A 15,115-nucleotide genomic window follows, 5' to 3' on the forward strand; every position below is an offset into this window, starting at 1 on the left:
CATCAACATATATACACTACCAAACATAAAATAGATAGCTAGTGGGACGCAGCCACATAGCACAGGGAGATCAGCTCGGTGCTTTGTGACCACCTAGAGAGGTGGGATAGGGAAGGAGGGAGGGGGACGCAAGAGGGAAGAGATATGGGAACATATGTATATGTATAACTGATTAATTTTTTTATAGGGCAGAAACTAACACATCATCGTAAAGCAATTATACTCCAATAAAGATGTTACAAAAAAAATAATAAAAAGAGTCACGTACCACAATGTTCACTGCAGCTGTATTTACAATAGCCAGGACATGGAAGCAACCTAAGTGTCCATCAACAGATGAATGGATAAAGAAGATGTGGCACATATATACAATGGAATATTACTCAGCCATAAAAAGGAATGAAACTGAGTTATTTGTAGTGAGGTGGATGGACCTAGAGTCTGTCATACGGAGGGAAGTAAGTCAGAAAGAGAAAAACAAATACCATATGCTGACACATATACATGGAATCTAAGAAAAAAAATGGTTCTGAAGAACCTAGGGGCAGGACAGGAATAAAGACGCAGACATAGAGGACTTGAGGACACGGGGAGGGGAAGTGTAAGCTGGGACGAAGTGAGAGAGTGGCATGGACATATATACGCTACCAAACGTAAAATAGATAGCGAGTGGGAAGCAGCCGCATAGCACAGGGAGATCAGCTTGGTGCTTTGTGACCACCTAGAGGGGTGAAATAGGGAGGGTGGGAGGGAGGGAGACGCAAGAGGGAAGAGATATGGGAACATGTGTATATGTATAGCTGATTCACTTTGTTATAAAGCAGAAACTAACACACCATTGTAAAGCAATTATACTCTAATAAAGATGTTAAAAAAAAAAAAAGGCAAGAGAAGGCTGTAATCTGGCCCCCTCAGGTTCCCCCAGACACTAAGAAATCCTGCCTGACCCATTCTCTGCTCTGTCAGAGGGAGGCCTGGCCCCTCCATCCCTCAGTGTACAGGCTTAAGGCAAGAACCCGAGCCACATGGGGAAACTACTGAGAATGACCCCTTCCTCCCACGGAAGCTGTCTACTGACAAATGCTCCAGTGGATGCTTTGTGCTGCGGGGTGAAGGTTCATTGCTTCTCTTTCTCTGCAGAAAATTCCCTTCTCATGCACAGTGAGAAAATACTAAAGGTGGTGAAAGCCTGGGGCAAGGAGATGTCAGCGAGAGAGCCGTTTTCCTGTTTGTCCATCAGGTGGAGCCTCCGACAAAGCGCGGGCAGGAGGCAGCCCCGGGATGATTACGCAACGCCAAGAGCGCACGGTCAGGCCGGGTGACCACCCCGCCTGCCGGTGCTGACAGTCCGGAGAGAGAGGCGCATCTGGGGACCAAGCCTCCCATTTCCCCAGCAGGGAGATAGGACTCTTCCTCCTTCCCGTGAAACCCTGGAAACGGCTCAGTAGTTCTTGTTGACTGGCTGCTGCGTACAGATGTCAGCTGCCTGTGAACCGGCGACGCTAGCTCAGTGCTCCTGTTTGTTTTCCAAAGAGGGCTGTCCTGATTTTTCTTTTCTTTTCTTTTTTTTTTTTAAGACCAAACGATAATAGTTATAATAGGCACCTTTCCCTGAGCAGCTCCTATGTGCCCTCACCGTGCACTGTGCAGCAATTTCCTGCTCTGCGTTTTCTATCCCCTCATCCTGCAGCCAGGGGTCCGACCAGCGCCTTACTTCATGCCTTGCTGCTGCGTTAAATACAGCTTGTTTTTAAAAGGGTGAGAGGGAGGAAGGAAATATATCCCTTCCCAAATGTACTGGACTCATCACGGAGCTTGAGTTTCGAGAAGGAATAGGAAACTGAATAGCGTTTGATTTCCCTCTTTCAAAATCAGCTGCATCTTGCTGCTATCTTACCGTTTAAGGTGTGTGTGTGTTTGTGTGTGTGTTTGTATGCGTGTATTTTGTTTTTAACTTCCCTCCAATGTGTCCACTATCTTTTCTGATACCGTATTCTAAAGAAAGGTACTGGTTAAAAGGGAGAGAAAGGTATTGTGTAGTTCCTTCTGGTCGGGAACTAGAACTTTTTGACCTCTTTCCTTTCTTAATTATGTCATAAAGGAAAACCATGAAATTATTTTTAAAAGAAAAATACGTTAAGAGGTCAAAACTAAGCTTACTTCGTAGAAAACATGTTAATTGTAGAAAATTTGGAAAATATAGATCTAGAAATAAAGGGAATAAAATTCACCCATGATCACTTAACCTAGAGATAAATGCTGTCATTTAATTTAGTGTGTGAACTAATGACCTTTTTTTTCCTAACGTTGTATATGCTATCCTACAAAGCATTATGATATTAAACATAACTGTTAAAAATCTATTGTTTTCCTCATTTAATATATTGTGATCATTTTTAATATGTGCATAATATTCTTTATCATATATAAATATAGCATAATATATTCAGTTAATCCCATAGGGATGGACATTAAAGCTATTTCCATTTTTTATAATAGTACGTATCACTGGGATAATAATCTTTATATACATTTGTATTTCCTTAGGAAAAATCCTAGAAGAGAAATTGAAGGTCAGTGGATATTTTAAGATACTCAGTTAGTGTGTTTGCAAATGTCCTTCTGGAAACGTGGTGCCAATTTGTATTTTCACCATTATGAGCCAACACGGGTGTAGTTCCTTTTTGTATGCTTTGCCAGTTTTACAGGTTACAGGTAGTATATCATTGTTTTTCTAATTTGTATTCCTCTGCCACTTTCTTTTGAACGTCTCAGATTTCCTTTAAGGACCTTTCCAACAGGCTTAGATTCTGATGGAAGCAATAAAAGATAAGAATGTGTAGCAGCCAAAGGAACATGCAGTGGGAGACACTGGCATTTAAGACATTTGAGACTTGAGGGAACAATGACCTTGAATGCTTTTATAGAGCCTCAGGACACTTAGTGGGAAAGATTCACAGCCAAGAAAATCAGAGAGGGACTGTGCCTGGGGATACAGGTTGGGATAATTCTTAAATTTGATTATTCAACTTTAATAACTAAAAACCCACTGTGGTCAGAAAGACTAAACACAAGAATTCTGGTGATTTTTGCTTCTAACCTGCCTCACAATAAGGCAAGATTGTAGCAGTGGGGAAAGCGATGACCTTTGAGAAGTCTTTCTGCACCTTGAGACTCAGACTTTATAACTGGTTTGTACACCCAGGTATACTCGTGTCATCTTGTGGTGTGCATAGCTGGGTGTGCATGTCTTCACAGATCTCATCCCTCCTTATTTTAACTGAGTGTGAAAGAGACAGGAGCCCGTGCTAGGAAAGACAGGGACAATTAAGAAATAGCTCTGCTTTGGGGAAGCAAGTTAATTTACTGAACCACTGATTTACACTGAAAAACAATTTGCCCAAAACAATTTGCCAAATGCCCAATTTGCAAAATTTGGGGGAATGTTTAAAAAGTTTTAGTTTCATCATCGTCCTGTGCTTTCCCTTGCCCCGTCTCAGAGGTTTGCCCAGGCTCCTTTGTTAGAGAGGCAGGGTCAAGTTCAGAGGCAGGAGCGAGGAGAGGCAGAGGTAGCAGCAGGAACTATACTAAAACTTATAAACAAAACCCTCATGAGTCAGGAAATTGGTCATTCATAAAGTTAGTTTTAGTAAACTGGCTTTCAACAAATTGGCCCAGAGCCCTGCTTTAGCACCTTCTTCTGGAAGTAACTCCTTTTCCTTCTCCAGTCCAAAGCTGTACTTCACCTAGACCTTCAGATTGTGCCATTCCTAAGTAAAACACCAACACTCACCACTTGCTATGGGACTTAAAGATTTAACTGTTAGCTGCCTAAATGTTAACGTGGAATCCTAGAGGATCTTTAATAATATTTAATAATACATTCAAAGTCCACAAGATGACGGTGATTTGGAAATAACTTCTCTCACCTATTCCAACCTGCCCTCTAGCTCCGTCCATGGTCATAGGGCATTCGTGAGCCCCATTTTTGGATAGAGAACACCCCCAATCTTCGACCTGCATGCCCTTTCCCGCAGCCGCTTTACAGCCTTTCAAAAACAAATGAGTAAATAGCAATCATGGCTGTCTCCACTTACCTCTGCCCCTGGGTGAGTTACTAGGTGTTTGATCCACTGCTGGACAGAGGCCTTTGAAAGCTGGGAGATTGGCAAAGAGGGCGGGTCCCTCGAAGTGATCTGGCCTATAGAGCAGAGACAAAGGAATAAGCAGATATTTTGCACTAAGATGAGCTTCCTGCCAGTTTTCTCATGAATTTTTCCTAAAATAGGAGTGCATCTACTTTTCAGCCTGATTACATTTTAAAAGCCCTCTTCTACCATCATAGCCTTGATAGATGCTAGACTCTACGGAAGATTAAAGATGACAGGGATGGTGAGAAGGGTGAATCTCAGATAAAAGCTGTCCCCACACACGTTGGGGCATAGCAAATATTGGTTACGCCCACATTTTTGCAGTGCAACATTATGGTCTCCGTATGGGAAATGTAAAGTTGGTTAAAGTTACAGTGTTCAGAGGCATAAAAATATATGTGTAAAAACTTCAATAAAAAGTGTTATGTGTAGGGCGCCAAAATGGTCATGAACTTGACTGGGATGCCAAGGATGCTGGCAGACGTGGCAGAAGAAGCGAGTTGCGTGCCAAAATGATTAAGGAAGATGGAAGAGTGAACTGAAAAAGTGTCAAGGGTGCATTAATGTATGGACTGAAGTGTAAAAGAGGAGACATAATTGACTAATGGATGCAGGACACTTTCATCTGTCATGTTGGAAATCTAGCAGGTGCCTATTTAAAGTCAACCCTATAGCATTCTAGAGCTTGGGATAATTTATCTGCAGGTTCAAACCAGATTTGCTCTGGACCAAGCATGAAAACATAGTAAATATGTAGCCTTTTATAGAATCTTATCGCTCTAGATACAGGTATAGGTAGATATTTGTGAATTGAGGCAGATCATAACATAATAAATAGTGAACTATTTGTGTTCTTTTTTCTTTTTTGATCCTCATTCTGCCCAACAGAAGGACCAATTTCACACTTTACAAAAGGCAGTGTCACCTCAGATCTATGAACCATTTTATTTCAAACACAACTTACTATGACAATTCTGTCTACTGCTTGGTTGGGAAAAGGCCTTTCCATATCTCACTCACTGCAGAACAATCTGATTTTCTTGTAATATCCATCTGGTCTTTATATCTATCTCTTGAAATCTTAGGGCTGTTAGAATTAGATCAGAAATAATCCATGTAGAATGGAGCTGAGATTCATGTCACTGACAACTAGAAAGAGAGAGAGAGAGAGAAGCTAATAGCATCACAGGGACAGAATGGACTCCCTTACAGATCTCTGGAAGTCTAGCACCTTATGTTTCCTGAACCATTCATTGCAAGGCTAACTCTGAGGTCCTGGATGGCAGTCACCTTCAGCCTGAGCAGCAGGGCTCCTGACCGTCTCTGATATAGGCCACGTGGCTAGTCTCTCTGTGGAATCACCAGAATAGCTGGATTGGTTACACTCTGTCATTTCAGAACACCCACCTCAACCCTCACCCTGTTTATTTGTTGACACTAGGGATATTTTTAATTATTATTATTTAAATTTTTTATTCAATTTACTTAAACTGAAAAAAAAAATTCACCCATTTGTCTCACTTCCCACCCTTCACTTTTGGCAACCACCAGTCTGTTCTCTGTACCTATTATGACCTTTGGTGTCTTTGCGTTTTTTTGTTTCTTTACTGTTTTAGATTCGACACATAAGAGAGATCATACAGTATTTGCCTTCGTCTGGCTTATTTCACTTAGCATAATATAATACACTCTAGGTCCATCCATGTTGCCGCAAATGGCAAGATTTATTTTTTAATGGTTGAATAATATTCCATTGTGTATATATATTTATATATATATATCCCATATCTTCTTTATCCACTCACTTATCAATGAACACTCAGGTAGCTTCCATGTCTTGGAAGCAATGAACATGGGGGTATATATATCTTTTTGAGTTAGTGTTTTCATTTTCTTTAGGTAAATACCGAAAAGTGGAATTCGTGGATCTTATTGGAGTTCTATATATTTTTAATTTTTTGAGGATTCTCACTAATGTTTTCCATAGTGGTTGCACTAGTATGCGTTCCCACCAATAGTGCACAAGGGTTTCTTCTTCTCTACACCCTCTCCAACACTTGTCATTTCTTGTCTTTTTGCTAACAGCCATTCTAACAGGTGTGAGGTGATATCCCATGGTGGTTTTGATTTGTATTTCTCTGATGATTAGTTATGTTGAGAATCCTTTTATGTACCTATTGGCTATCTGTATGTCTTCTTTGGACAAATGTCTACTCAGATCTTCTGCCCATTTTTTAAATCAGATTGTTTGGCGTTTTTTTGCTATTGAACTGTGTAAGGTTTTTTTGTTTTGTTTTGTTTTTTAATATATTTGGGATATTAGTCCTAAATAGATATATGATTCACAATAATTTTCTCCCATTCATTAGTTGCCTTTTCATTTTGTTAATGGTTTCCCTTACTGTGCAGAAGCTCTTTAGTTTGACATACTTCCACTTGTTTATTTTTGCTTTTGTTGTTTTTGCTTTTGGTGTTAGATTCAAAAAATCATCACCAAGACCTGTGTCTAAGAGTTTACAACCTATGTTTTCTTCTAGAAGTTTTATGGTTTCAGGTCTTACGTTCAAGTCTTTAATCCATTTTGAGTAAATTTTTCTGTATGGTATAAAATACTGGTTCAGTTTCATTCTATTGCATGTGACTGTCCATTCTTCCCAACACCATTTATTGAAGAGACTGTCCTTTCCCCACTGTATATTCTTGTAATTTGTCATAAAATAATTGACCATATATGCATGGATTTATTTCTGGTCTCTCTATTCTGTTCCACTGATCTATGTGTCTGTTTTTATGCCAATACAATACTGTTTATAGTTACTATAGCTTTATAATATAGTTTGAAATCAGGGAGTGTGATGCCACCCGTTTTGTTCATCTTTCTCAAGACTGCCTTGGCTATTCAGGATCTTCTGTGGTTCCATAAAATTTTTAGGATTGTTTGTTCTAATTCTGTGAAAAACACCATTGGAATTTTGATAGGAATTGCATTGAATCTCTATATTTCCTTGGTTAGTATGGACATTTCAACAATATTAATTCTTCTAATCCATGAGCATGGAATCCTTCCATTTACTTGTGTCTTCTTCAATTTCTTTCATAAATGTTTTGTACTTTTCAATATACAGGTCTTTTACCTCTTTGGTTAAAGTTATTCTTAGGCGTTTTATCTTTTTAATGCAATTGTAAATGGGATTGCTTTCTTAACTTTTCTGATAGTTTGTAATTGGTGTATAGAAACACAACAGATTTTTGTCTATTGATTTTGTATCCTATAACTTTACTGAATTTGCTTATTAATTCTAATAGTTTATTGATGGAGTCTTTAGAGTTTTCTATATATAATATCATGTCATCTGCAAATAGTGACAGTTTAACTTCTTCCTTTCCAATTTAGATGATTTTTCTTTTTCTTGCCTAATTGCTCTGGCTAGGGTTTCCAATACTATGTTGAATAAAAGTGGTGGGAGTAGGCATCCTTGTCTTGTTCCTGATCTTAGAGGAAAAGCTTTCAGATTTTCACCATTGAGTATAATGTTAGCTATGGGCTTGTCATATATGGCTTTTATTATGTTGAGGTATGCTCTCTCTATACTCATTTTGTTGAAAGTTTTTATCATAAATAGATATTGAATTTTGTCAAAAGCTTTTTATGCATCTTTTGAGATGATCATATATTTTTATCCTTCATTTTGTTAATGTGGTGTGTCACACTGACTGATTTGTGGATGTTGAACTATCCTTGCATCCCCAGAATAAATCTCACTTGGTCATGTTGTATGATCCTTTTACTGTATTGTTGAATTCTCTTTGTTAACATTTTGTTGAGGAATTTTACATCTATGTTCATCAGGAATATTGAACCGTAATTTTCTTTTTATGTGATATCTTTGTCTGGTTGGTATCAGGGTAATGCTGGCCTCGTAAAATGAGTTTGGAAGTTCTCCTTCCTATTTTATTTTTTGGAAGAGTTTGAGAAGAATTGTTATTAATTCTTCTTTGAATGTTTGGTAGAACTCACCAGTGAAGCCATTCTGTCCTGGACTTTTGTTTGTTAGGAGGTTTGTTTGTTTTTTTAATTTTTAATTTTAATTTTATTTTTGGCTGCGTTGGGTGTTCATTGCTGTGTGTGGGCTTTCTCTAGTTGCGGCAAGCAGGGGCTACTCTTCGTTGCAGTGTGTGGGCTTCTCATTGAGGTGGCTTCTCTTGTTGCAGGGCATGGGCTCTAGGCACATGGGCTCAGTAGTTGTGGCATGCAGACCCTAGAGCATGCAGGCTTCAGCAGTTGTGGTGCATGGGCTCAGTAGCTGTGGTTTGCAGGCTGTAGAGCACAGGCTCAGTAGCTGTGGCACAAGGGCTTAGTTGCTCCGGGGCATGTGGGATCTTCATGGACCAGGGATCAAACCTGTGTCTCTTGCATTGGCAAGTAGATTCTTAACCACTGTGCCACCAGGGAAGTCCCTGTTGGGAGGTTTTTAATTACTGATTCAATCTCCTTACTAGTCATCATTCTGTTCAGATTTTCTATTTCATCATTATTCAGTCTTGGTAGCTTATAGATTTCTAGGAAATTATCCATTTCTTCTAGGTTGTTTAATTTGTTGGAGTATAATTGTTCATAGCAGTCTCTTATGATCCTCTGTATTTTTCTGTGGTATCAGTTGTAATATCTTAATATCTCCTCTTTCATTTCTGATTTCTCAGGAATTATTTTTTTTAATAAATCTTTTTATTCTGGTTAGAAATAAAGCTTAAAAATGGCTGGGAATGGTGACATGTTGCTTTAAGCTCACACTTAGCTCTAGAGGTGGGTAACAGAACTTTGTCTAGGAGCAGACTTCCATACAGGAAAAACAGCTCATTTGAGGGAGGAGGAGAAGCTAGAGGTATCAAACACATTCAGCACTTGGACCAGGGCCTTTATAGTCTATGGCCAAACACCTTACACTTTCTAGGAATTCAATATAAGTATTAAACCCAAAACTACTAAAACTGGAATTATTTAACATTAATAATTTGACTCTTTAAATTTTTGGTGTGTGAAGGATTGCATCAGTCTGTATCTGCAAACCAAGTGTTTTTCTTTCAAATCAGGTGCCAATGCTTCCCATGGCACATGCCAGCCCTCCAGCAAGTTATGAGTTATGTGTCGAAACAAGAAGGATCATCTCATTATAGAATTATGGCATCATTGAGTAGGAAGGGAGCTTCAAGTTCCGCTAGTGCAGCCTCCAAGCTGATACAGGAATTCTCTTTACAACATCTCTATCAAGTGGCCATCAAGTCTCAACCTGTGTATTCATCCAGACCTCGGCTGTCCAAAACCCCGAGAAAAGCTATTATGCTCTCAATAGCCTCAATTGGAGGAAAAGTTTTTGTTATTTTGAATCAAAATATACCTTTGTATAACTTTGATTGCTTCCCCTCTAGCGACTCAGAAAACAGTGTGTTCCCTTCGACATCATTGCCAAGTCAATCATAAAATAAAAAGAACACTGGAGTAAGTTTCCAGAGTCCCAGATTTGCTCCTTAGCTCTGCTGAAAATCAAATGTGAAACCTGTGTTTAAATTCAATTACCCTTTTACTCTTGATTTATTTTTTTTCCTTCTTGGTAAGTTTCTTTTTAAAAGATCTGCATCTGTACATTTCAAGTGGAAAAATTTTTTAGCAAATTAAAATATTTTATTTAAAATTGAGAGATAGGTTTAAATTTTACTTTCGTATTATGAAAATTTTCAAACATGTACACGAGTTGATTTGTAATAGAATAATGAATGCCCTTGTAATCAATACCCAGCTGTAAATATACCAAGTTGTGATCAATCTTATTTCATCTTTATCCTCACACAGCTTCCCTCTTTCCTGGATTTGTAACGAAGCAAATCCCAGGTATCATATAAAACTATCCATAATGATTCACAGTTTCTCTAAAATATAAGGACTGTGACTTTGTAACAACAAATAATTCCTAAATATCTTAAACTATACAGGCATTGCTCACATTTCTCCAACATGTGCATCCTCTCTCTGTCTCTCTGTCTCTCTGTCTCTCTCTCTCTCTTTCTGCTTGTTTGAATCAGGATGCAAATGAGAGCCTATCATTGCAACTGGTTAAGTCTCTTTTAATCTACAGATTCCCCTGTCCATCTAACTTTTATTTTTTCCTTAGAATTTTATTTCTTAAATAAAATAGGTTATATGTAATTAGTGTACAAATGATAGCTTTGTGAATTTGTGCTCTTATATTTGTTTCTTTTTTTTCACCAGTGTATCTTTTTAGTAATGTAGAAGTGGAGTTTCTGGGTCAAAGGGTAAATGCATATGTAACTTATCAGAATATTGTCAAATATTGCAGTATTGCAAAATAGTGTCTCCATAGGTCTCATACCACTTTGCATTCCCACCATTCCTGAAAGGCATTAGTGATTTTGGAGGCTGCTAAAGCTCTAAAATTATAGAATAAGTATTTGATGAGACCTCCCATGTTTCCATGAGTCTTCTCCTTTCCAGGCTAAATTTATTCTAGTTCTTGCACATTTGATAAATAGACCTGATGTGTCCACAGCCATTAATAAAATTCTAAAACAGAAGTGGCTTAAGACACCTTGACAAGTACCAAGACACCTCCTTCCAGGATGACATTGGCTGAGCAACTTGAACTCATCAAAATGCCCATCTATCATTTCTCCACTCTGCTTTTATGAGATTGTATCCAATGCACAAAAAATTAAAATTCACTTGTTATCTGTGTCTTTCCCCTCAAAGCGTAGTATATGAACTAAGATAGCGACCTCAGACTCCTTGAGCTTGTATCTTGTCTCCATCAACTGTGTTCCACTGGATCAGTTATTTAAACTTCTCTGCCTCTGTTTTATTGTTTGCTATATGGGGTTTTTTAAAGTACCTGTTGTGATGATTACAAAAGATAATACACATAAGGGATTTAAAACAGCATCCAGCAAGTAGTAAGTCTTCCCAAAATGTTGGTTCTTAAAGAAAAGCTACTAATCTGATAACAAGGTCCAAAAAAATTAACATAATTTAGCAAGAATTATTGTTATTGAATGTGCCCTGGAGGATTTTTCCTGGAATTTACACATGCTTATCTCTAGTCTCTGAAAACCATCTCTAGTCTCTGGAAATTTTATCAGTTAGGGTTAAGTTCAGCTGCATAAGAGATACTCCAAAATAACATAATCAAATAGAAGTGTGTTTTTTTTCCTGAAATAGAAGAAATCTAGAGGTAAACAGCTCAGAGTTAGGTATGATGGCTCCATGGAGCCATCAAGAATCCAGGTTTCAGCCTTTCTTCTTCACTATTCTGAGCATATAAGTTAGACTCTAAAAGGGCTTCATTACAGGATGGCAGTAGTCAGAACAGCAAAGAGACAAAAGGACCACTCTTCTCAGCTAAGTGATCTCATTCAACCCGGAAGTCACATTAATACCAGATCTTATATTTCACACTAGCACATTAATAACTGGCTGTTATAATTCATTGGTCAGAATATAGTCACATGGCCCTAGCAAGCTGTAAGACAGGCTGAGGCGTGTATGCTTTTTTTTTTTTTTTTTTTTTTTGGCCGTGCCATGCATTATGAGGGATCTTAGTTCCCCAACCAAGGATCAAACCCATGCCCCCTGCAGTGGAAGTGTTGAGTCTTAACCACTGGACCACCAGGGAAGTCCTTGTGTATGCCTTTCATGGGATGTATTACCCCCAGATGAAATCAGAGTTCCATTACCAAGGAAGAAAAGGAGACTAGCTGTTGGGGTGATCAGCTAGGTGTCTCTGTCACAATATTTTTGCATCTTTTGATACCTCTCTTATTCTCCATGTTTCATTATGATTATCCACAGTGATGCTGGGATCACATCAGCACCTTATTATAAGAACCTGGGATAAACCTTCTCCAAACTGCAGAACCAATGAAAGAAATGTGGTGACCCTAGCATTACAATAGGTGCTAAAGTTATGAAGATGAATAAAGTAGGGACACACTTCAGTCTTTTTGGAAAACACTTCCCCTTATAGGTATGTAAAAATTGGTCTTCTTTATGCCCTGGTCCTTCCTTTTTCTAATCAAAATCCTTCTAAAAGTAGACAGTAAGCCTTCTCCTGCTGCACTAGTTTCTTTTGAGCGGTCTTTACTTTTTAAAGCCTCCAGTCATGGAACTGTACCTATTTTTCTCTGATAATTAAAAATCTGTATACTATATCATTCTCTATATTTTCCTCTTAGTTTATTTTGAACACTAAGATGACAGGGTTACTTTTTCCCACATTCTTCACCATTTCACTTTATCTTGCGTTTCTTCCCAGTCACTCAAACTTAAGCCCATGATGGTAATTTTCTTTTTCTTTTTTCTGCCTGCTGAAAGTTGAGCCTTGTGACAAAGTCAGTTAACAATTCCTCAGAAGACCTGCGTTCATCAGAAAGAATCTTTCTCCCAATATTAAGATGATCACATTTTAAAATTCAGCCTTGAACGTGGTTCTGTCACACCATCTACACTTACAAACAACGGGAAAAACCACCACCGTGTGCATGGGGTAAAGAAATCAGACCAGGTGATCATTATGTGATAACGTATTAATAATAGATGGTATAATGAACCAAAAATGAGCTTGGCAAAACTCCCAGTTACTTTTCATCAAATAATTTCTATGATCTGCTTTGCCTGTGAAAAGTAGAACGAACACATTATCCCACATTTACCTGGGGGTGGAGTTGCTGGCACAAATCCAAAGACTGGGACAGTAACTCTGTACTTGGCTTTACACCTTTCCAAGGTCCTTGCCCTCTAGAATGTATGTGTCTGTGGGAAGGAGCCTGAAAGCCTGATTATGCTTCATAGACTGGACCCCCATGTCCCTGAGTTTCCCAGCAAACATGCCTGGGAGCCCCTCTGAGAGCTGTAGAAGTTCAGCTCCTGGGAAGAGCAGATGAGTTCCTGGTTTCCAGTTAGATGGTGTGGAATGAGTACACAGACAAACTGCATGAAAAGAGGTGGTGTATTTCCTGGCTACATTACCCTGTGCCATCCTGAGGCGGACCAGGGGAAGGAGCTGACCTTCAGAGGTCCAAGCTTGGCATGAGGCACAATCAATATATGGGAGAGAAATCACACAGTTACAAAAGGGAAACCTGGGGCTTGTTCCTCACTCCACATCCTGCCCTCTACTGCACAGTGGGGCATGGCACCTGCTCAGGTTGGACCAGTCATCAGGCACTCTAAAGAGTTACAGCATGTGTCCCTAAATCTTCTGAAAATGAATCTATGTGTGAAACGAAATAACACAGCACTGGTCATGGCGAGCACAGAAGAACCATGACTGGAGTTTCATGAGTATTCTGGCCTGGATATCAGAAACACGAAATTGCCTACAACACCCCTAGAAGGAAGGATCATTTTTTTCTCTGCCTCACTCTGGAGCTGGGACATCTCAGCTCATCTTCTCTAGCCCCTGCACTAGGATTTGTACCATCAGCTGCCGTGGCTCTCAGACCTTCAGACTCAGACCAAATTACACCACTGGTATAAGCCTAGGTATTGGCTTACAGATAGATAGAAGATCATGGGACTTCTTAACCTCTGTAATCATGTGAGCCAGTTCCTCATAAGAAATTAATTAATTAATATATATTAAAGAGAACTAGCCCTCCCCCACTTACTGTCCATATGACCTCAGCAATTCACCTGATCTCTCTGAGCCTTAGTTTCCTCACTGATAAAATAAAGAAGTTAGATATCTCAAAGCTTTTCCCACCTTTCAAACCTATGAGTTCTGAATGCTAAGGTCCTTGGACTCTCCCAAGTTCTTTAGAGCCACCCCTATAACTCCTTGCAAACAAATATTAGCACAATTATAACCATTAGCGTTTCTATAATTTACATGCAATTCAAGTAAGCCAAGCACACTGGGCTCGGTGCCACTTACTGTAACCTATTGTCACCTATTACAGTTATCTCTGTCCATAAAGTTTCTGCCTTTCTCTCTAAAATCGACAACACCATGTATTTCAGAGCCACAGGGTAACAACCTGGATTTGAGAATGGAAGTGTACTGGAAGTCAGCCAAGCAAGACTTGGATACTAGTTCAGCTCTGAAATTGTCTAAGGGCCTTTGGTTTCATCACTTAGGTCTTGTGTGCTTCATTCTTACCAGCTGAAAGTGGACATAACAAAACCTTCACTACCTACCTCATAGGCTTGCTGTGAAGTGCTGAATCCTAGAAGCTGACCCACCAGACCAGACCTACACTCAATCACCTTCCACCAGGCACCACTGCCATAAGTTCACCCCAGACCAGAAAACCCCTTCATTCTTGTTAGGGAGGGCTGACATTACTGAAGGGTTAGAAATCCTATTCTTATCCCAGCTTACCTTTGCAGCTTAATCTCTTGCTGACTCTTAAGACACACTCTCTAGCCTATATATCTAGGAGATATATATATATATATATATATATATATATATATATATATAGCCTAACCTAGCACATAGTAGAAATTGCAAATTAGTAGTTTTATTATAACAGTGATCATGTTTAGCATTTTCACACCTTTGTTTATGTCATTTCTCCTCCTGAGTATCTTTTTCTTCAAAGCATAATTATACAGCAAAATCCAAACTTCTGTAGAAAAAAGTGAACATTCTGACCTCTCGTGTTTACATATCTCTGATAAGCAGTTTCCACACCTATGTTTATTGTGGTAAGTTTTGCATGTGATATTTTTTTTTACTATGCATATGCTCCTGGAGGTCACCAGACTGTGTCTGATATATTTTTAAATAGAGTCCCAATGCCAGCTAGCCTACAACACTTCGCATAGAGAAGTCAATAAATACTGAATACATAATTAATAAAGAGTTAATGAAAACAGACCCGTGAGCCCAGAAATCATTTCTTGGCTACGTAGCTTGCTTGATTTTGCCTTGCCATTTGGCTTAAGAAGGGCA

General features: G+C 38.9%; 1 long non-coding RNA gene across 1 annotated transcript in view; it reads right to left on the minus strand.

Annotated features, from left to right (window-relative positions):
• LOC115802050 (uncharacterized) overlaps positions 1 to 15,115 on the minus strand; it is a 456,956-nt gene that overhangs the window by 105,667 nt on the left and 336,174 nt on the right. The window contains exon 8 of the long non-coding RNA XR_016395247.1: positions 4,098 to 4,201. This is a non-coding gene — a long non-coding RNA (uncharacterized LOC115802050). The remainder of the gene's footprint in view (positions 1 to 4,097; positions 4,202 to 15,115) is intronic.

This window comes from Delphinapterus leucas, chromosome 12, assembly GCF_059928025.1.
Source record: "Delphinapterus leucas isolate spDelLeu-1000000601 "Yukka" chromosome 12, BTC_Dleu_Yukka2, whole genome shotgun sequence".
Taxonomy (NCBI): Eukaryota; Metazoa; Chordata; class Mammalia; order Artiodactyla; family Monodontidae; genus Delphinapterus; species Delphinapterus leucas.